A 21,133-nucleotide genomic window follows, 5' to 3' on the forward strand; every position below is an offset into this window, starting at 1 on the left:
GATCATAGTAGTTCAACCCCCTGCTTAGTGCAAGTGATTATATCATCCTTGGCAGATGGACATCCATTTGCTTGAAAACCTCCAATGAGGGAGAACCCACAACTGCATGAAACAGGTTCTGGGTTATAGAAGAATCCCACGTGAAGCTGAATTAAGAAGAACATATTGAGGATTCGGTTGACTTTTGTCAAACTACAAGTATCACTAGAGCAAGTTGGTCTTCTCTGATTGTTGAATTGTTCATGGGTTCTGAATGACTGCCATTGTAATTGTGTTCTTTGCAATGCAGAGTGTAAGAAACTTTATCTGAGGACTGCAACCCCCTTTCTGCTTTGTCAAGGATCTGACTCTGCACAAGGCAAAGCTGATGGTTGGGCCTGCCAGAGGTGAGGCTAAGGCAGCATTTGCAGTATGCAGGCCCTGAACCTGGCATTCCAATTCTGAGACACTTTGCACGCCAGTCTACCCACCCCTGAGAATAGTCTGAAAATAATTGGTTGCCCTTTGGGGACTAGGTATGAATTTTTTGCTTTTCACCTGATTCACTGTTAGCAGGAAGTTCTTCTCCCTACCCCATATTTTGACATGTGGTGTTTTTATCCAGTGCAGCCACTACGAGAAGGCATAGGGCAGGAGAGGGAGTAGGATTTGGGATCTGGTGTGCCCCTTAAAGTAAGCAAGAATCAGATGGGGATCCAGAGCTCATTTCAAGAGGCTGTCTGGCTTGAGAAAAGTGAAGCAATCCAACTGCCTTGACTCCCTTTCCAGAGGGCTATGTGGAAAACTTGGGGCCATCAAGAGACAACCTTGGGCTGAAGCCAAGGTGGTAATGTAGGCAAAGGCAGAATGCTGATGTTGCATTTGAAGATCAAAATTTAAATTTAAATTCAAAATTCAGGCATTGGAGCTCAAACCCAGCATCAAAATTCCAAAGTTTACACTGGAAAAATGGTCAGATTTTGAAACATTTGTACAATTTCATTTCATCCCTGACCCTCACTCAGTCCCCGGGCCCATAAATCTACTTACCCTTGATTTCCATAAGACCAGAAGACTGGAAAGGGAATATAACTGAGGTAAGCTGCCCAGAAGTTCTAGTGCATAAAATCTACTGTAATACAGAAAAGTACATTTCAGCTTGCCCTATCCATTTACATTAGTCTTCCAGGAACGAGTAAAAAGTTCTGCAAATTTAAAATAGAAGCCAGGCCAAATGATATGTTCATTCCATCTCCCTTTATCTGCCAGGTCAAATCAGAGCTTTTAGGTATGGCTGAAGGTAGGTATCAGTAGAAGAGAGACTGACAAGAATTGTAGGAACTGGACTCGCTTATTAGCAACAGCAGCTGTATGAAGCAGGTTCCACTTAAGCCCACATAGAAGACTGGAGAGGAAGAAATGAACCTCTTTCTCCAGACCTTAGCAAACCTGAAAGTGAGGGTTGAGCCAGCTAATAGTTCCCTGAACAACAGAAGTTCAGTGTCATCTCGGGTGATTGCCCTGAGTCAGTGCTTTCAGTGGACTTTAAAGAAGGTTGACATGTAACTGAGGCTGCAGTCCTATGTGCATTTACCTGGGTGGAAGCCCTGTTAAAATAAATGGGACTTACTTCTGAGTAAACATGCACAGGACTGCACTGTAAGACATACTGTTCAATCCCTCAATGCAGCAAGAGAGAAGATGACCACAATTCCACCCACTTGTTCCCTCGCCAGCCATCCCTGCCCTTATCTGCTGTTCACACATCAGGTGGAGGAGGGGAAAAATAAGAGGACCAGGAAGTGAAGGACTATACTTAACTATGGCTGCCTTATCTTCCATTTGGTTGTGAGACAGAATTGTTGTCTTCTACAATATAAATATAATGTGCCTATTTCAAACTGTGATGTATAGTTAGCAGTTTTGGCTGAATTCATAGCAAGTGAATTTCACAGTTTATATGTTTTTATCTAACTTTTTTTCCCAGCCCAAAACCATGTGCCAAGATGTGTTTGGGGTGGGTGTTTTTTTTCTTTTTTCCAGCCAATATAAACATACTTTTTGCATGTTGTAACAGGAGGCACACACCTACAACGTTCATATATTCAGTCACTACCTACCCCACACCCAGACCTTAAAATCATGTAATTTCCTGCCACTGAAGAAGTACGGACTTTGAAATATTACAGTTGACAGTCTGGTAATCAAAACAACTTTGCCGAAAGCACATGTAGATGCCTGCTTAACAAACAAATATGCTGGTAATCCCCTTGATTCTTTCAAAATATTAGGTGAGAAAAGGGTTACACAAAATATTTATTTAGCTGCAAAGCGAACAGGCCCACTTATTGATCTGCTTTAATGCATTCATTTGTGTGCGAAAAGAATTTTTTCCCTCTTTTCCACATTGAGCACGTCATGCTTTCTAAAAAGCTCCTATTAAAGGCTAGGTGATTTGAACAACTGTTTGAAGGGTTTGTGGGGGGGGGGGGTGTTTAGCTAGTTGATGTTTAAATGATTGGAGAGAGAGCATCTAGGCCACTATCTTGCCTTCAGAGAGAATGCTTACACATTCTGGCTGAGTCTTAAGCCTCCTGTAAATGTTCTTTGTTAATGGGGACATCAACAGAGTCTGGTGATTGTTTCCTCTCACCCCACAAAGGTCATGTTTGATCAGGTTACTCTCCTTTCCAAGATGTTCCCCCTTTCTTTGGTTAGGCAAGAATCCTGTGAGACTACACGGCAATTCTGTGCATACTTACCTGGGAGGACATTCCTCCATGCATGCCTAAAATCATACTGAAGGACCAGTTTAAGTGAACAACTTCACCCTGTTTCTTGTAAACTCTGCACCATGGTTAGTTTGCTTTTTATTCCATGCAATACAGATAAAGAGGATTCTGTCACCATTTATTACCAAGAGGAAATTAGTAGTTAGCTAGAATGCTATTTGGTTTTGTTTGATATGCCTGAAGATTGTCTTTTCCTGATAAAAAATGATTTGAACAGTTCTTGTTTTTTTCCCCATGGGGTTGTTCCAAGTGCTTGTTATTCACAAAGCCTTGTGCCGATATTGGACAAATGCTGCAGTTTATATAACAGAGTATCTGAGGAGAAAACGGACTCATAACTCCTTGTCTGCAACTGGAAAAGACATTTGCTTGCCTTTTTCTTGCTGCCTTCAAAAGGTTCCTGGGCTATGATGTCATCCCAGGTTAAGTCCACCCACTTGGGCAGTCCATTGGTCTCTCCTCAATTAGTAGTATAATAAGAACTTTAAGGGCAGACTTAGGTTTCTGCCTGGACAAGTCAGCACTTACCTGGTCTACCAACATGGTCAGGTCAATGTGGTCTTCCACCCATTTATATGGTTGTCCCAATTCACAACAGAAGACAGTAGTGAGAGCAAGCAGTACCTGCTAGTTTCTTTGCAACTTCCACAACTTTCGCGTCGTATCTGCAGTTTACAGTCAGGCGTGCCTAGCCTTTGAATACTGCTGGTGTGAGAGAAGAACATCAAAATATGTGACAAGAGCCCAACAGTGAAGATTTTAAAAAGAACGTATCTAGGAAGGTAGCAGAGATAATCAAATACAAGTATAGACTACTATAAACTGTTTTTAATTGTTTCGGGGGGGGGAGAGACTCACAATCAGCCTCAGGGCCTAATCCTATTTGGCCCTAGCGCTAACACTGAGCTCCAGCACTGGGTGTTGCAAATGTCCCTTAAGGAATATCCGTGGCACCCAGAGAGGAGAGGCCGCTGGCACTGAACCTCTGTGCTGTGTGGAGGGCCAGCCAGCACTCCTGCAGCTCCATCTGGCAGTGAGTATTTTTGGGGTGGGTGGGAAAGTGCGGAGTGGGTGGGATGGAGCAGAAGCGAGGACTGGGGAGATAACAGCTCAGGAGGGGGGTGGGACCGGCGGACCCCTCCTTTGCCATATCCTATCCTCTTGGGCTGCAAAGTCTGACATGGAGGCTCTCAAGTCTCTTAAGTCTAAAGTCTCAAGTCTCTCAAGCCAGCGCAGGCTTAAGAAGCCCCATTGCAGGGCCCTGGACTTTACCCGGGGGAAGAGGACAAAAGTTCTCTTCCCCAGAGGAGACCTCAGGAGGCCCCAGCAGTAGCCATTTTGGTGCCACTGCACCCAGCAGAGCCACCAGGGAAGGACTGGGCTGCCCAGCATCTGCTTTAGGTGGATTCCTTGAACCATCATGACAACCACTCCAATGCAGGTGTTCAACCCCATTGAGGGTCTGTGCTGGTTAAGAGTGATGATTTGGTGAATGAAGTTATTTAATGGCCACTGAGAGGCTCACTCTTTGCCTTTAGCCCTTGTTTCAGGCTTTCCCCCCCTACCTTCCCACTACTGCAAAACTCGCAGTTCTCTAGCCTCAGTTCCTTGGGTAACCCTCTTGGCTTCCCTACATATTCATCCTGCTTTCTCCTTCCCTGTTTGTGCCATCATGTGTCCCCTTTTCCTTTCCTATTCTTAACTTTCTTTTTACGTAAGACCTGCTTTTGTTTAGAGCCTAGTTGCATGAATAGCTTGTTGCTACTGAGGCCTTGGATTGCTTCTTTTTATTGTTTGTTCATTTGTTTGATGATTCACACTTCACACTCACCAACCTCTTCCTTCTCTGTTGAACTGTGCCATTGGCCACTGCACACAGTCTCAGCACACGTAGTAGATTTCTCCTGTGTGTATGTTATGTGTGCTCTGAGAAGCACACCAAGTAGACAGACAGACAGACAGACAGATAGATAGATAGATAGATAGATAGATAGATAGATAGATAGATAGATAGATAGATAGATAGATAGATAGATAGATAGATAGATAGATAGATAGATAGATAGATAGATAGGGTGGCATGCTTGAGAAAATTATTGTAAGACTGTCCCACATAACATCAGCCTAGAGACATGAATGCAGTCTAGCAATACTGACACAAAGTGCCCATTGTGCTTATTGAACAGTTCTTAACAAGATGTCCTGTGGTGTGATACAGGGTGCAGCTTGCAAATGCACTCTTTTTAAGGTCAGCCACTGCTCCATTCTTATTAGTAATGCTAGATCTCTTTAAAGTTGCAAAGAAACCTTTAAAGGAAGGCAACACTTGGCAGGAAACATGTTCTACACAATATCTTCCCTGGGTCCTCCATGAATAATTCATGGGGAAATGTGTTGAGGAAAATCAACTTTTTTTTCCCCAAAAGGTACTTTTAAGCACCCAAGGTATTCTGACATCGGTAATGAACAATTTTGTTTGCATTGCTATAAATTATAATGTTTGAAGACTGGTAGGGCAAAATCAAATCTGCTGCTTAAAAATCAGCTTCCTTCAAAGTCATATTTATGCTGAAATGAGGCATTTTTCAAATCACCTTATTCCACCTCATAACTACATTTTTCCCCCATAGCTCAGGAACTTTCCTCATTTTCATGTTATTTATATGCTGCATCAACCTTTTCTTTTAAGATGTCATTTTTTCCATGGCAAGACCTGTAGACCTTCATTTTTACCGTGGCAAGAAAAAAAAAAACACCCCCCGGAAAAAAAATCCCCATGAAGGCCAGTGTGGGAGACCAGGCAATTAGTATAAAACAGATTACACCTTAAAACTCATACAAGCTCAGTAGATGTTAATACCCTCAGCCTATTGAGATACAACAGAAGAATTCTAGAATTATATATACACACAATTCTATTTTAATTTGAGTCTTCACATAAAACTGCTGCCTCGGCCTCCCATTCATTAAGAAACTGCTAGGATTGCACATCTCGACAAGAAACCTAACCTCTCCATCATGCAAGGAGAAGGTCTTATTTTCTTTACTCCTTCTACCTGTTTAATAAAAAGCCCTGGATATTATTCTACCTAGAACAGTTGTTCTCACACAGTTAGCATTGGGACCCACTTTTTAGAATGAGAATCTGTCAGGGCCCACTGGAAGTGATGTCATGACCAGAAGTGACATCATCAAGCAGGAAAATTTTTAACAATCCTAGGCTGCAATCCTACCCACACTTACCCAGGAGTAAGTCCCATTTACTATCATTGTTAAAAGAATATACATAGTAGCTTGTTAAAAGTACAAGTCTGTAACATTTCCCCAAATGCAGTCACATACCATGGTAGCATTAAAAATAAAATATTGAAATGAATGAGGAACCACCTGAAATTGGCTTGCGACCCACCTAGTGGGTCCTGACCCACTGTTTGAGAACCACTGACCTAGAATGAATGAGACTTCTCTGGTCATTAGGTTTGCTAACTCTTACTAGAGATGGATACTGATTCCATGAGAATATGCAGAAGCTCCCTGAGAAATTTCACTTGCCTTAATTAAACATGTTTGGTTTCCCATAAAAATTTTCAAAATTTTTCTCCTTGGAAACTCGACTACTACAAAACCCTGAAATTGACTTCTGAATGTTGATGCCAACCCTACATTCACTCTATAATTCATGAACTATCAGGACCTGGGATTCTTCTTTGATCTTTTTATCCATCCCCCTTTTCAAAAACAACGTTAGGATAAAGACAGTATTCTCAGACATTACTAGAACCACTTGAAGTCCCACAGATCAAAGGTTCCAGGGTGCTTTGATTTTTGTTGATTTTATAAAGCAGAATAAAGATAGTTTGGAACAGTTTTGGGGCAACCCAATCCTGAGCAACCTGACACCCAGAGGGGCAGTGGCACCAAAACAGTGACCACTGCATTCTGAGCACACCAGGCAGCCTCTGGCATCTCCTCAAGGGAAGTGGACATTTGTCACCTTCTCCCAGGTAAGGGAGCAGGCCTCCTGATGGGGATTAATCTCCTGATGGGGATTAACCTCCTGATGGGGTCAATCAGATCTGTGCCAGCTATTTAGCTGGTGCACAGTTGAAGTGCCCTGAGTTGGGCTGGGAGGGCCGATGCAGGGTCCTGGATCTGGTGGAGCTCTGCTCCGCTTGTTCCGCCCCCCCACCCTTCTCCCTCCCTGCCCCACCTTCCCCATCCTCTCCCAGTTCCAGAACGCCAACCCCCACCCCAACTCAACTCTTCACTGCCCTGAACTTGTCCATGCTCTGGCAGCAGGCCTCTCGCTGGCACTGAGCAAACTGGCACTGAGCTGGCACCAGCACTGAGCTGGCACTATCATGGGTGTGCTTGATGGCATGTTTGCGACACTCAACACTGGTGGAGAGCTGGTGCTGAAAGTTCAGGATCTGGCTCTAAATTATTCCTTTGGGTAGTACTGCTAAGGGTTTTTAGAAAAGTGGAATAAAAATCCTTTTAATAAATAAATATAAATAATAAATAAATTCAATTTCATCTTCTTCAGTTTTCTTTCACCATCAAAATGTCTTGCAGAACTCAGTATTTTAGGTACCAATGATTTCAATGGGAATGGTAACTTAGCCCTCCCAATGAAACCAATGGGACGTGAAAGTGTTGAACTTTGACTGGATAATGCTCCTTATTTGGAATAAATGTAGAATCTCTGTAGGTATGTGCTTCTTTTTGTCACTATTCAGAGAAAGGGAGCTTCAGCAAGGTAGAACATGTTGTGTCTGTAGGAAATAAGAGATTCATAGCTCTCTGTGATAACCGGAGCAGTGCTTCTGATAATGTCTGAGAAAATGTTCACAGAACTGAAAAGAATGACCCCCAACCGCTCCACCATCATTTAATCACACATGCTATGTGACAAGGAAAAAATAACGAAATCAATAAATTCAGAAAAGAAAATCCAAGGCGCAACTTTTCCTGTTTCTTAAAAATATTTTGGTACCGTGTTTCCCTGAAAATAAGACACTGTCTTATATTTGTTTTGGCTAAAAAAAACACACTAGGTCTTATTTTTGGGGTAGGTCTTATTTTTGGGGAAACACGGTAGTCTGATGAACAATTTTTGTTGAATGCACAATATCAGTACATTTAATACCGATTCAAAGGTGTTTATAAATATCAGTGAAATGATGACGGTTTCCACTTGGTGGCAGATACTGCTTTTTAAAATAAATGTATAGAATATTAAGACATATGAGTATTACTGTGTGTGGTTTATACCTAATGGTTTTGCTTGTATCTGAAAGGGATGCTGTGAATGGCAGATCCTAAGGGAACCCACATTTTGTCAGGATATGCCATTCCTCAGTCATGATAACCAGGGGAAATCTTATGTCAGTGTTCCCATTATACTTTTTCTTCAGAGTAGCTTAGCTGTTACAATAGTCATTCTCTAGCAGTGTGAGAAAACTTCCACTCATTACCCTTTGCATTACAGGCTCGTTCAGTTTGGCAATGGCAGAGAATTCCAAAAAGGGATTGTGGCATTCCAGGCCCAAATTTCCAGCACTCACCGTCTTGACCAGAACTTTCTAAGCTGCTCTGGGCACGAATGAAAAGGCAAGATAGCATTCCTTGCCTCCAGCACAAGAAGATGTTTCAGATACAGCAGCAGCGTCAGAAGTATACCAAGGAACACCAAACCCCCACCTAGGACAGATATCTCTATGTTCTACCCACCCACCCCCACAGGCCACCATCAAAGCAGCGATGCCAAAAGGGCTACTGCTGCTTCCTGCGGAAGGGGAGGATAGTTACACAGGTCTCCTCTGGGTAAGGGAACATTAGTTGGCTTACCTGGAGATGAGCCTCCATAGTGCAGATGAGTCTACTTGGACCTGTGATAGCAAATTCACTGGTGCGGATCCACAAAGATCCATGCCACAGGATCGGATCTGGGAAGAGGGGTAGGATTCAGCAGCCACTGTTGCCACCAAACCCACCCCATTCCCAGACTCAATCCACCCTTTGCTCACCCCATTACCAACCAGCTGTGCCTTCCCCCTATCAATGATGCCACCTTGTTCCACCCTTCCCCATCACAGCCTCCCCCAACCTTGTCCTACTTCTCCTGCCCTCTTAATTGCATTGGCAGGTCCTTCAGGATCCTCTGGTGGGTGTGGGAAGTCTCCGGCAGTGCTTGAGTTCATGTGCTACCAGAGTGCATTTTGCAACTACGTAAGGCTGTCTACACTGGCAGAACAAGCATTCCACGAACTTTCAACCTGAATAGGATTAGGCTGTTAATATCATTAACAGCATTGTCAAGAATCACTTCAATATGTTTGTGTCCATTCTCCCATCATCTCCAGAATCTATGTTTGGACTGCGGCCACAAGACTGAGAAAGAGCATTTGGTAGGAATGGGGGTGGCAGAACACATGTTTTGCACCAAGAAGATGCCAGGTTCAATGCCTCCACATAGGGTGGGAAAGGATCTGTCTGAAACCTTAGAGGTCAGTTTAAACAGTACTGAGCCAGAAGGAACCATGGTCTAGCTCAGTATAAGGCAGTTTCCTGCTTGATCTCACTGGTATACAAGACGGCATTGCTGCTGGACCCAATGAACAGATGCTTGCCTCCATCACTCCAAGCATCCCCTTCTACATTCACAGGTAGCATCTATAGAAACCAGTTTGGATATGTAGATCAACTCGTGCCCCCCATGTCTTGAACTTCAAACAGCCTTTTAACACTTCTGAGGTGAAAGGTGGTAGATGCATTTAGTAAATTATTTATTTACCTGTTTATTTTTGGCTTTACTGTTATGCTACTGGTAGTCTCCAAGCTATGAAAAAATATGCAGTTCTGTCTGCAAAGTGGTAGCAAATTCATCACTGCAAACCAAATATGACTCGCCTTCTAAGGCCAGATAGCCTGGATTAATTAGAACACTCACCATCCTGAAGAGTTCCTCTGAGCAACACTGTGCAGATGTTATGACAGCAGAGAAAATAGATTTATTTCTGTGCTGCCAGATCCACAGCAATTGTTTTGCTTCGACACTCGTCATGCACTACCTGCCCTCAAATGGTCTATCTCTGAATTTCATTTTGCAAGCCTGGTGTGTTCTAAGACTTAAAGCTTAGTAAGATCTGGGTTCAAGTCTCACTTCTACCATAGTCTTTTTTCCCCGGAACAAATTGCAATCCCTCAGTCTCAGTTTCTGATGCTGAATTATACCATCTCCATTCCAGCAACATTCCAAGGATGTGGGAAACAGTGATCTATTTCACAGCACTGTTTAAAGGGTAAACGCTATAGAAACTGTAACATAACTAGATTTGTTACAACCCAGTTCTCTTCTCCTCCCCACCCCTCGCCACCATCAATGCAGCAATGCCAATTACTGCATCCTGCAGGGGTGGGGACAGTTGTCTCCTCGCGGTAAGGGAACATTAGTTGGCTTATGCGGAGATAAGCCTCCACAGTGCAGAGAGATCTACTTGGACCTGCTACCAAATTTGCTGGTGCAGATCCACGAAGACCTATGCCACAGGAGTGGATCTGGAAAGAGGGGTAGGATTTGCACTTTGCACTCTGATTTTTGAAACTTGGATTGGCTGAGATGAAAAATAAATTACGTTTTAACTTTTTTTGGTAATAACTCAGGCTGCAATTCTAAATACACTTCCTAGGGTCTAAGACCCATTGAACACATTGAGATTTACTTTTGGGTAAACCTGTTTCTGATTGTGTTGTGAGTTCCTCTTAAAGTTTTTGCAACACGATCTTAGGGGAAACTCACTCATCTCTGTCATGCACATCCTTGAAGGACAAATCAATACAGGCATTGCACCCTAATACAAGCATTGCACCCTTATAACTCCCCACATGATGCAAGATACTATAGTAACATATTCCCATTAAGGAGTAGGCCAGTTCTAAGCCTGCCATCTAGGAGCAAATTCATTATACAAAACTAAAATATGTTTTGCTTATTTGCCATAAACATGTGATGGGTTTGTCTTCTTTCGGAATGTTTTCTTGAAAATCCAGTGCTTTCCATACAATAGTCATTGTGAAAAACATTGCCGGTAGGTTACATGTCTAGGACTTGGCAGATTTGTCAGATAAAACAAACAAACAAAAAAATTGGCAACATTTCAGGACATTCATATTAGTTTTGCACATTTTCTGCATTCCTGAAAAAATAATTATAATGCGATTTCCCTTCATGTGAGAAAGGCATGCAAGTGCTTAATATTTGTTCTACATCTTAATTTACAGTTCAGTCTTTAATGTATGCCATCTATTAACTTTATGCTATTGGCTCTTTCAATTCTTATATTCACACTTGTCTTGCATGTACATAATACTGCATATTCATTTTTGTAAACCATCAGGCATGATTGCATTCCACAATTTATACCACATATGTTAACATTTGAAATAAAGGCTATTTATTATTCTGAACCAGTCAGTGTATAGATTATTATTATTTCTAGATTCTAGAATTAGAAATACATTTATGGAGCTTTACCAAGAATGAGAGACCAGATCCCTGCTGAGAAGGGATGGAGCAATTAGATGACATGTATAGAGTAGCAGGAGGGCTCCTGACCTCATAGGGCAAATGCTTTTGGGACCCTGGTTGATTGGACAATGAAAAGACCCATCAGTCCCAAGGGAAGAGAAGGGACATCTCAGGCATTACAGTTCTGTGGCATTCTTACAGACAGCAGATAACACTTGGGGATTTATAGTGCAAATACAGAGTTTTATATATCCTCTTAGTCACACATTTTTCACAGAGTGGGTTTGTAGCTTTGCTAAAAATGGCTTTCTCAGTGAATGTTCATATAATTATAAAGCAATCTACCCCAAACATGAATATTTCATTTTATAACTGAACTGTAGGTTTGGAAGAAGGTAAAGTTCTTTCAATTGCAGAGGGAAGGTTTTGCATTTTTAGGTAGCACTTGGTAATACACTTGTCAATCCTGATGGAACAGTAAATGCTCATGCCATCTGTTTTAATATCTAATTTAATGCATGCCATCTAGCTGACCTTCAGTTTTAGTTCCATGGTGGAGCCCATCAATCTGTGCACCTGGCACTGCATCCTTTACGTGTACCTGACAAATGGAGTTTGCAATTTTAGAAAATCCCTTGTGGAGAAAAAGCAAATATAAACCATGTAACAAAGGAGCAAGGATGGTATTCTTGATACCAATTCATGGCACTGATGGCTGACAACAATGCACAAGGAATGTACTATGTATGAAAGTAAAGCCAAGCTATGTGCCATTGATATGTCTTTCGATGTGTCATGTTGAGAGCCTTCCTTACTCCTTTTTAGCCCCAGTGTGAGTTATAGTCTTTTTTTCCTTTTTTCTTTTTAATTCTCTCCACCTCCATTCACCTTTCTTGTTTCATCACTCAGGTAATGGTGATTGTGTCCTCATGTGCCATCACAATGAAACCTAATCAGAGTCAATGCTTCTTGTCCTCACTCCAGAGCAGGGGTGTCCAAAGTTTTTAGCAAGAGGGCCACATCATCTCTCTGACACTGTGTCAGGGGGCTGGGGAAAAAAGAATTAATTTACATTTAAAATTTGAATAAATTTACGTAAATGAATATATTAAAGATGAACTTATATGAATAAATGAAGGTCTTGCAATAGCTCAATGCCTATAAAAGGCCTTGCACAAAGCAAGGCTGGCCTTTCCTTTGCTGCCACTACTGCATCACAGACGTGAAACCACAAGAAATGGAGGGAGCCCTCATCCCACAGCTCACATGTGAGGTCAAACAGTCGCCCTCGTGCTGAGAGCAGTTACGTCGGGCCAGTGTGGGCTCCAGCAAGTCTCCGGAGGGCCAGAGGCTCATTGGAGACTGGTGGCTCCCTGAGGGCCACATTGGGAGTCCTTGAGGGCCACAAGTGGCCCCAGGGCTGGGGTTTGGGCAGCCCTGCTCCAGAGCCTTGTGTGAATGAGGGGGAAAGAACTGTGTTCATCAACAACTAGGAGCATGTTCACCACCACTGTTTATGTTTCCCTCCCACCACAGGGTCCCTGTTTGAATCCTAGATTGCGAAAAATTCCTCCTAACTTTGCACGCTACAAACAGTGTGACAAAGTGGGATGGAGGAATTTTGAATCAATGCTAGTAAAGATAGCCTCCCAAAAATATTTATACCACCAAAATGAAGCAGTAATAAGTGTCAAACCACCTCTACTTTTGAGATCCTGGGCAGCAGTTCCCAAAGTCCTACTTGGACTTGAAAGTTTAAACTTTCAGGCAGCTACACCTGAAACTGAAAGGGTGGCCACACACTCCCTGGTGCTTTCCCAAACTTAAATTTCCCCACATTGGTAAATAAACACCATATTCCCCAGCCCTGATAAAGATTATCTCAGTCACGCATGAGGTATCTGGGGAAAATAACAGCACATGCATGAACAAGCACACACGGGGGGGGGGGGGAGACTTAGTATGAGCTTGTATCATCCTGCTGGTGTTGTGCCACGTCCCATCAATCCATCAATCTTGCGCGGTGTGATCATACTCATTCCTGTAATTTGGAAACAGCTCATAAAGCATCAAACACAACAAGCTCCAATGCTCCTTGATTAATCGTATGAGGTTTGAACCTTTCCTTTCCCCAGGACATATGTCCCTTAAGTGTTACGATGATCTGTGGTTGCCTTCACCACGAGGTCTTTTCCTACAAAAGGGAAGGGCCCCAGCACATGCCAATCAAGACTGGAGTTTTTACCTAAAGCACAACACATGCCATTCCTAGAGAGGTCATCCTTGCCTAGCCACCACGTTGGCCATCCCTGCTTTACACAGGAACGTGCACGCGCACACACCCATCAGCTACTGAGAAGAGTTCACCCCAGTCAAAGTGAACAGAAGCCATAGGGCCAAACCACGCATTATATTAACCCCACTGAAAGAGATGAGATCAGAATAGGAAACAAAACAGAAACATCCTTTTTTCTGCCAGAAGGTTACTGCAGGGGAGGGGCTGATCCAGTTCAGGACTCTGGTGCGCAAGGGAGAGGTGAGTGATTTCTTCAGCACTGTTCTGCTGAAAATTGTTACTTGTAGCAGCTGTTTGCAGAAAACTGCCACTTTGAAGCCAAACTGATCCTTTGGGGGTGGTAGTGATTTGGGGTGGCAAGGGGAACACCCCTGCACACCATGATCCCAGTCCATATTGACCCATGGCTATTTTTTAACAAAACAAAACAAAAAAAGGTGCAAAAGAGAGCGACTAAGATGATTACGGGGCTGGGGCACCTTCCTTATGAGGAAAGGCTACGGCGTTTGGGCCTCTTCAGCCTAGAAAAGAGACGCTTGAGGGGGGACATGATTGAGACATTAAGTTTTTTTTCAAGTTTGGATATTTCAGTGACTACGTGGTTCAGATCACCTCAGCAAAAACCATGAAATTAAAAACTCCAAAGAGCTTTATTTCCTTTATAAACTGCGCAAAATGTCTACGCTTTTGATCCACTTGTTGAACATTTTGTTTTGGCTCAGGCTCACAGTTGCCAGCACACAATCAAAATCGACATGTTCCCTTTGAACCCACCATGTGCCAAATTTTTCAGCAATGTAGTAATGTGTCCCTTAAGTTAAAGTATCGGCTGTTCCCCCTGCAAACATCTGTACTGAAAATAGCATCAGAAGGAACATCATAAGAAATGCTGTTGATTGTACATGCTTTATATTTGTTGGTTGGTCACTTATTGAATTATTACATTTCATGATCTCTGCTCAGTATTTTCAATTAATCAGGAATATGGGATTGAAAGGAATTTGTAAATGAACCATCTTTAATCCTGCCAAATGTTACAGGTTTCCATTATATACATTAGGTTTCACTACAGCCACAATAATGTTTTTTGTCATCCTATGAAAACTTTTGTAAAAAAAACAACAAAAACTTTTGAGATAAATTGTAGATGAATTACTGATTACCTAATTGGGCAACAGGGTAGCATGCACCACAGGGGATTCCTGCAAACATATGCAACCCTATAGCAGATCCTTCCTACTACATACATACTTACATACCTACAGATAGTCCTCCATCTACACGTGGAACCCAGCAGAATACTACTACTATACATAAGCAAATGGAAAAACCAGTGTGATTCTGCAGGATAGATCACTGATCATTCATCTTGGCTGTCAGTTTAAAATAACTGACCATCTCTCAAACCCAGCTGTGGATGTGTATTTCCATCACTTTACCATGGTATTCACATTGTTGTTTTAGCCTAACTAAGCCCAGAATCTTTTACTTTCTAGATAAAAGAAACTTTCTTTTTTTAACTCTCATGGCTGCTTGACTCAAGTGGAACATGATGGATTTAAAGACTGACTTACAGGTTTTCCCAATTATTTTATTTTAGGCCTGTGTCTCAATCAAACTTCTTGATTAAGTTTACAATGAGGTAGATAAGGAAAGCTGAGAATGCACCTCTGGGGTCCACTATTTTGCCATTTCTCTCAGATGCAGGCTTGTCCAGATATAGGAGGGTGATTTTCATGTCGCTGTGCAGCATGTCAAGCCAGCACTGCTTTGGTCGGCCCTTCAGTCAGTTGCCACTGACCTCCAACTGAAGGCCTTTCTGCGCCAGTGTATTGCTGTTGATGCACAGAACGTGGCCATACTAATGAAATTGGGCTTCTTTCAACTTGCTGGTGATTGGAGCAACACCACACCACTGCCGGATGTCATCATTGTAAATGTGGTCAAAACGAGTGATACCACTGATCCAATGCAGCATCTTTGTCTCCATGACACCGAGGCGACATTCAGCTTCTCTTGTCGCCGGCCAGCATTCAGCTCCTTAGAGTGCCACCGACCAGATGATCGTCTGGTAGATCTTTGACTTGAGATGGTTGCTGATCTTCTAGTCGCAAAGGACTCGCACAGTGTTCTCATGACTCAGACTGCCAGCAGCCACTATCATCAAGCTGAGGGATCGGAACATCTCAGCATGTGGCAGGTCCCGTTCAGTGTTGTTAACATCTTTGTTTTATCTAGTAAGTTCCCAAAATGTTATCAGTTGTGGAAATTGTCCCAAAATGAAAGAAAAGCAAAGTTTCTCCTCAGGCAGCTAGAGTGGGAGGAGGGTTGCTCTAACAAGCCAAGGTTTGGCCTTTTCCTGAGGCCTGTGAGATCTCAAGCTTCCCTGACATCAGCCCAATTCAAAATACCGTGAGACTAATTTGGGTTACACTGACCTGGCATGCACCCAGTACCATGTTCATTATAGGTAAATATGTTAAAGAAAAACATATCCAGTAACACAGTTTCTCACAGAAAAGTTGCCTCGTGCAGCTACAACTAGCTGATGCCTTTAGAGGTGTCTCTTCAGACAGAAACTGCCCATTTGCCCGGTCCTACCTGCCACATCCCCACTGTCATCGCCACCTCCTAGTGCTTGAGGACAGGGGCAAGAATTTCCCTCTTCCCTCTCCCCTGGCCACTGCCCCTGATTGTCATGAAGTGGCCACAAGTTGCTTCACACAGCAAATGGCATTCACAGCCACCCTGAACACAAGATGAAAAGGACTGCAAAGTTCTTTACAGTTGAAATGTGGTAGAAATGTTCAATCATGTCAAGTTATGGTGTCTTCAGAACCTGGTGATCATGTCCATGCCAGAATGAAGAGCCTGTCATACTAAAAATATATATATATACTCAGGGAAGAAGTGTTAAGGATCCTAAAAGTTCTGGAAGGAACCATTATCCATGCTGAAGATCACCTTGCCCAGAGTCCCACAGGTCTGATGTAATGATATTATTTGCCCTCAGTAAAGGTCAAATGCTACAAGCCACCATCTATTCTTTCAACATCTGCCCACTGTTTTCCCTGATTTTGCCAAGCCCTCTTGCTGCATTCTCAAGAGGCTGATGTAGCTCAAGGCTAGTTGGAGGTGACTGGATGAGATGGGAAAGTATCATTATGCCTCAGATTAAATTCCATACATCTTACGTATGTGTCTATCCTCATTTACCATGGCTTACCCAATTAAAGCTACCAAGTTGAGTTCCTTTTAAGAATGCGCAGTGGAGAATTGGGGAACATGTAGGAACTAGCATATTTGAGGGAAATGTCAACGTCAGTGTGCCAATAATAAGGCACAGAGTTGCATACATAAGAAAAGAGTGTTTAAGCTCCTACTTTCAACTGGTGCATAACATACTTTCACAGAATGGCTTAACAAGTTCCAAAGATAACTTACACATGCTAAGTATTTGGTTTTATCTTGCTTTGGTCCCATTGATGATAAATTCTTTTGAATGGTAAAACCGGGTTGCAGTGTTTTACTTTTATATAAATAATTGCCTTGTAGATTTAACAACTGAGTAAACTGGTTGCTGATAATAGCCAACGATTAGATTTATTAGTTCCTATAATCCCACTATTTTAGACAACTACAGGCCAGTATCTAACCTCTCTTTTTTGGGCAAAAAAAAGGATGGTGACGTCCCAGTTCCAGGGAGTCCTGGAAGAGATGGATTTTCTGGACCCCTAACAATCTGGTTTCAGACCAGGCTTAGGGAATGAATTGGCCTAGGTTGCCCTAAAGGATCACCTAAACCAGGAGCTAAATGAGGGAAGTCATCCCTATTGGTCCTGCTGGGCTTTTGACACCATTAACCATGGTGTCCTCCTGGGCCAACTGATTTGAGTTGGGGCTTGGAGGCACAGTACTACAGAGGTTCCACTCCTTTTTGTCCAACTGCGTCTAGTTGGTGGTTCATGTTCAACACCTTAGCCTCTCACTTGTGGGGTACCTCAGAGTTCCATTCTGAGCCCAATGCTATTCAACATCCTAATGAATATTCATTCATCCTGTGGGGGTGTTTTGGCCTCCAGAGGCCTCCTCAGCGCAAGGAAACATTTGTTCCCTTGCCCCGGAGTAAAGCCCCCATTGGCCTGGTAGGTCTACTGAGACCTCCACCAGCAAAATAGCTGGTACAAGTCCATGTGGGCCCCTGAAGACAGAGCAAGCCCAGGAAGGGCGTGAGGATTTGGCTGCTGCTGTATCCACCCCTTCCTGGGCCTGATCTGCCCTCTTTCCTGTTTCATTGTCTCCCCTTTCCACCCACCCCTCACCCAGTTCCACCCCTTCCTGCCTCCCTCCCACCCCTTGTGCAGTGCTACCTAAGCAGCAGACATCTGGTGTCCATCGCTGCGTGAAGTCATCTGCTGCTTCCAGCAATAGCCTGCCCACACACTCTGGCACATCAACTTTCACAACCTTCAGAAAGCACATTACACCACCAGAACACTTGTTAAGGCAGCATGCTTTCAGGACTGGGCTATAGGTATCTCATTACCACAAGCTGAACCTGGGCCAGCAATGTGATGCGGACGCAAAACAAAAAACAAAACGGGATTACATTTATATTTGCAGAAGCGTAGAGTGCAGATCATGAGAACTAGTCATTCCATTCTATGATACACTAGTCAGCACTTGGAATGTGTAGCTTGAAGGCCAAGGGGAGACGTGATAACCTTTGTGAAGTATCTGGCAGCCATGCAAAAGAGAATGAGGATTTGCTGTTGTGGTTCTTGAAAGCAGGACTAGAACCAATGGGAACTACTCAAAACTACAGGGAAGTAGGTTTAGACTAAAGGAAGAATTTCCTCACTGTAGGAGCTCACTGGCACTGGAACAGTCTGCCCATCCAATAGTGGGCTCTCCCACTATGGAGGTTTTCACACAGAGGCTGGGTGGCCAGCTGTCAAAGAAGCTGTAGCAGTTGTTTTCAAATTCCAATAAGAAAGAAAGAAAGAAAGAAAGAAAGAAAGAAAGAAAGAAAGAAAGAAAGAAAGAAAGAAAGAAAGAAAGAAAGAAAGAAAGAAAGAAAGAAAGAAAGAAAGAAAGAAAGAAAGAAAGAAAGAAAAGCATTTAGCAAAGACAATACTTTTTATAAGCTGGGTTCTGATCCTAGAAACCTGCACTGAAAAACAATATAGTTCATAAATAAGTTCTAGGACTCGGGGGTGTAACTTATTGCACCAGCACCCAGGGTAGATGTCACAACATCAGATGACATCATAATGTCACTGCCCTGAGTTATCCCAGTGGGTGGGGTTTCATATGCGCCAGCTTCTGTGGAAGCTGGAAGCCTTCATAGAAGTTCAGAGTGCAGTACGCAAAGCCAATAGCACCTGCACTCAGGGAGAACATCACTTTACATTCTCCCCAAGGGCAGGGTTTCTCATGCCTTGTTCCGGATTCTATCAAGGCTGGGAGACTTGACAGAAACCGGAACAGGGCACACAAAGCCAGCAGCACCCCCCCCCCCACCTTTCAGGGAGAACCTGGAGGTGACCAGTGCCCAAATTATGCCAAGTTATGACTTAAACTATGAAGAGCCGCTCAGAGGCCAGGGTTTCCCACCTGTTGAGGCCCAATCCTAAGGCCTTCAGATCCCCTTTGCAGATGTCCTTGTATCACAGCTGTAGTCTACCTGTAGGGCGCTTTCCTTGCACGAGTTCTCCATAGAGGAGATCCTTTGGGATCCGGCCATCATCCATTCTCACGACATGACCGAGCCAACGCAGGCGTCTCTGTTTCAGCAGTGCATGCATGCTAGGGATTCCAGCTCATTCCAGAACTGTGTTGTTTGGAACTTTGTCCTGCCAGGTGATGCCGAGGATGCATCGGAGGCAGCACATGTGGAAAGCGTTTAGTTTCCTCTCCTGTTGTGAGCGAAGAGTCCATGACTCACTGCAGTACAGAAGTGTACTCAGGATGCAAGCTCTGTAGACCTGGATCTTGGTATGTTCTGTCAGCTTCTTGTTGGACCAGACTCTCTTTGTGAGTCTGGAAAATGTGGTAGCTGCTTTACCGATGCGCTTGTTTAGCTCAGTATCGAAAGAAAGAGTGTCGGAGATCGTAGAGCCAAGGTACACAAAGTCATGGACAACCTCCAGTTCATGCGCAGAGATTGTAATGCAGGGAGGTGAGTCCACATCCTGAACCATGACCTGTGTTTTCTTAAGGCTGATTGTCAGTCCAAAATCTTGGCAGGCCTTGCTAAAACGATCCATGAGCTGCTGGAGATCTTTGGCAGAGTGGGTAGTGACAGCTGCATCGTCGGCAAAGAGGAAGTCATGCAGACATTTCAGCTGAACTTTGGACTTTGCTCTCAGTCTGGAGAGGTTGAAGAGCTTTCCATCTGATCTGGTCCGGAAATAGATCTGGAATACACAGGCGGGTGCTCTAGTGGATAGTTACCGGGGAACAGGAGGCATTTTTGAAGTGTGCTGGAATGCAGCGGGAGACAAAGTTGGAGCGAGTGCTTCAGATGGTTCAGTAAGTAGGCCAGAACGGCATCTTATGCTCGATCCTCTTGCAAAATTTCATGTCTAGGTCTAGAGAATCTCAGGGATGCTTGGAATCACAGCACTGTTCATAGAAGCCAGAAGAACCAATGCAACTAGACAGCCTGAAGCTGACATAGCTGCTCTTCAAGTAAGTAAGGGAGCACAGATCAGAAATCTGAAGCAAGAAATGAGCCAGTGATTTTCTCTTGGCAACCAAAGTCATCAGTTTTTGTCGACTTGGATCCCCAGATGGAAGCGATTGCACAAAATGAACAGTACTTTTGAGTGATAATCCAGGGCTATTTTTCTCTATAAAAGCACCACACAGTTCAGCTGTACACACCAGAGGCACAGTGGCTTCAGCAGTGCATGAACAGCAGCATTTTTATCCTTACAAGTATTGGAATTTCTCTGCCTCCTTCAGTTATGGGTAGATTGCAGGGAAGGTTATACGAGTGCTTTCCTTTCCATCTGTCAACTTCTTTTTGAGCGCACAATATTGCTTTGAGTGTAGCATTGTAGAAAAGGATTTATGTGAAATAATAATTACGGATGCAGGCAGGGGAGTCTGGTCAGATGTGTGGAACCCCAGCGTTTTTTTTTTGTGGGGACCTTCCTGTACCTTACCAAATACAAGAATTGCCTTACTCATCTGGACTGACTCAGAGGTTATATGTTCTTTTTCACTGAAAAGGATTCTGAAATCTCACACAAGTCCTGGAAGCTCAAAGAGTGAGTGACTGAGTGGGGGGGGGGCAGAGAGAGGGAGAGAGATTCTTTTTATGCAAATATATTTACTTCCATGCATCTCAAGAGTTCCCTTAGTATGTAGAAATCACTACCTTATTTTTGAATGGAGGGGGAGAGAGGGCGTTGTGTGTAATGGGGAATTGCTGAGGGAGAATGGGGATGGGGCTAATGGAGGATTGCAGAGGGGGAGGGGAGAGCCCTGCGGTCCTCCGTTGCCCACAGCCCTCCTCTCTCACCCTGC

This window comes from Tiliqua scincoides, chromosome 1 (genome assembly GCF_035046505.1).
Source record: "Tiliqua scincoides isolate rTilSci1 chromosome 1, rTilSci1.hap2, whole genome shotgun sequence".
Classification (NCBI taxonomy): domain Eukaryota; kingdom Metazoa; phylum Chordata; class Lepidosauria; order Squamata; family Scincidae; genus Tiliqua; species Tiliqua scincoides.